Source organism: Austrofundulus limnaeus, unplaced genomic scaffold (genome assembly GCF_001266775.1).
Source record: "Austrofundulus limnaeus strain Quisiro unplaced genomic scaffold, Austrofundulus_limnaeus-1.0 Scaffold43, whole genome shotgun sequence".
NCBI lineage: Eukaryota > Metazoa > Chordata > Actinopteri > Cyprinodontiformes > Rivulidae > Austrofundulus > Austrofundulus limnaeus.
The window spans coordinates 353,233-356,092 of record NW_013952445.1 but is presented as its reverse complement, the minus strand read 5'-3'; the positions used below and the strand labels follow the sequence as shown (position 1 = coordinate 356,092).

The 2,860-nt window shown below is 36.3% G+C and overlaps 1 protein-coding gene across 1 annotated transcript in view; it reads right to left on the bottom strand.

The window, feature by feature from the left end:
* The window catches only part of atrnl1b (attractin-like 1b), an 85,209-nt gene that overhangs the window by 35,107 nt on the left and 47,242 nt on the right, over positions 1-2,860 (bottom strand). The gene's annotated exons all lie outside the window — the stretch shown is intronic.

Here is a 2,860-nt window from a genome sequence, read left to right as displayed (position 1 = left end):
TATATATATATATATATATGTTCCAGCTGCTTTATTACATCCTGAATGACTAAAAATCTCCACCAGCATATTTCTGAGAAAACACACTGATGGGGTTTGCATCATAAAAGGCTGAACCATAGCATGATTGTTCACATTATATTTTAAATGAGAGCTCCATCAGACTCCAGTGTGGACTTTACACCTCACTGATGTGACCCACATGTGCAGAAAAAGATGTGACGTCACGTTCAGCTTGCTGTTTGTTTACAGAGTTAGCTAAACATGGATGTTACTTGTTAAGTGCGTCGATTCTTAAGTTGTTGTTCAATCTGAGCCAATTAAATAATTATCCGACGCGCTTGTTTAGTTCAGTGTTTATATCTGAATCTGCCTTGGGCTGCATGCGCCGATGCAGCATTTTATTTTTTGGCACGAAGCGACGTGCTAAAACTAAAGTATCCATCAAGTAACTTTAGGATCGACTATACTGTACTATCATATGTTTCTGCGGATTCCAAGTCATCCGGGACATGARAAATTAAAAGAAAAACGACGAAACATCTGGACATCTGTTCTTTAGCTGGAAATGCATGGAGCTACAAGATTCGAACAGAATGACTCAAGGTTAGTGACTTTATCAGATTTGGGTTGCATTTGCCTGCAGTGTGTACATAGACGAAGTCATCAGAGCAAACACAAAAAGTATAAAGCTAATAAAAAGTGGGGCACATCTGTAAAATCATTTAGACAGATTTGTAGAAGAATGGTGGTAAATGAAAAATATAGTACGGATGAGGAGGAGGTCATCTGAAACATGGATAGCTTTCTGACAGAGTCRTGAGTGGTTAAACATGATGAAAAAACAGATGCACTCCAGTGCATCCTAAAGTGCATTTTTCCCCTTGCAAATGCAAACACAAATGTGGTAGTATAAAAAAAAAGTCAGCATAATTCAAATTAATACTTAACCCCATCAATGACTTCCTTTAGCTTATATTCATACCTAAAAGAAACAATGGCCAGTGAATATTAAGTCCAAAAGATGTTTCATCTTCATTAAAGCAGAGACCACACGCAGCCCTGGCAGCAGATTCGTGGATGATAGGCCGAACCATAGTGACAAGTCATTATCTACTACAGATGWTTTGAAGCCATTTTTTTGCCCAAAAAGCATTTAGACTCACAAACATAATGTCATCTGCAGCTGTTTGGAGTGTCTGATTGGCAACATGTAGGGTTGGGAAATCGAGCACAATTTATGCTTTTAGAGGTCGATTATTTGCTTCACATTTATGCTGACGAATGGATAAAGGCATAAAAAAACAGGGATAATGGGTTGTTTAAAGAGAAGAAAGGCGCTGATTTAGTACTGCAGCCATTTACAGGCAAATAATTCAGACACAGCAAGTCTATACGCCCTAATTATCAGCTATAGAGAAGCTAGAGACAACTAAATATTCAGGTTTACAACCAATCAGAACAGAAGAACGTACATGTTTATGATGAGACTGTTCATTTGTACCGATGTCCTTCATTGACAACTCCATTACCCTCACAAACTTCTGCCACCTTTGACTTTTTCAACCTTATTAACGAGAAAATGAGATCCGCTGATCTGAAAAGTGATGCTCACTGACATGGCTAACATGAAAAGTACAGATGATTTGCTGGCTTTTTTTTTTAAATAAATGAGCCATTTTGTTCTTACAAAACCCACTTTTCATGTGGGCTCAAAGCAATATAAGTAGGGTAAAATTTGTTTCAATTTGTCTGTCTCAAACTGTCAATAGCATCAATTTACAGCTTTATTCTTTAGCAGAATGACTGTTATTGAACAGAGCAACCACTTGATTTTCAATTATATAGATAAATGATGATGTCACTGAAAGAGCTCACTTTGGATAGCATGTTTCCTTATCTTAGTTTACATTTTAATGCTTGTGTTTAGCCTTAAAAACAAAAAGTGCATTTTCAAATGTCATCCTAATAACTTGTTGTCCTGCATTATAGGGGCAAACAAGAAAAGACACCTTATCCTGTTACAGAAGCGATTTGCTTTTACAGCTCAGGCTCAGTCTATAATAAGTAAGTGACTGTTGGCCAGAAAATTTAATAAAAAACTATTACTGCGCCACCTCCACAGATGGACCCTACCCAAAGATGTTATTACTCCAAGGTGGTCTACTCATCTACCATTTGAAATGGTTGGACAGGATATAAAAATCAATATCTGGGAGTGGACTAATYAGCAAAATGGTCTCAGTGTGCTATTATTAGGATTCATTGTTATCTCAATGTATTATGTTTCTTGGTAACAGCTTTTGCTTTTACCTAGACAGACAGGTTTAGTGGGAAGACTGTCATTGCAGTTGAGTCCTAAATCTGATGATTTTTCAAAACATAAAACCCCCTTACATTAATGTAATTACATGAAATTAGTTTTGTTTGTTTGTCTTGTTTTTATTCACTACGGTGAGCTGGTGAAGCTTACAGAATGTTCTACATGATAGAGAAAAACAATGGTAGTTAATACAACAAAACAAAGTAAATACATTTACTACTGTCTTTTTATAAGTTATTACATAAACAGTTGCAGAAATGGCATCTACATACTGAGCTGCTGCACTAAAAGCAATAAAGTGTTTTTACTTTTGAGAGMGTTGATTAGATGTTGAACTGTTTGGTTTTTGGCGACCTTTCAGAATATTTTATATTTTGCTTTCAGAATATTTTCTTGTTTTGCCACTCCTGAGGATATTAACTAACAGGAGCTAGACTTCCCCATTCACATGCATGCTTACCACGTTTTATTAGACAATTTTGCAAACTGTTCCAGCATCAACAACAACTCTCTGTTGAAGCCCTCAGAGATTTATTT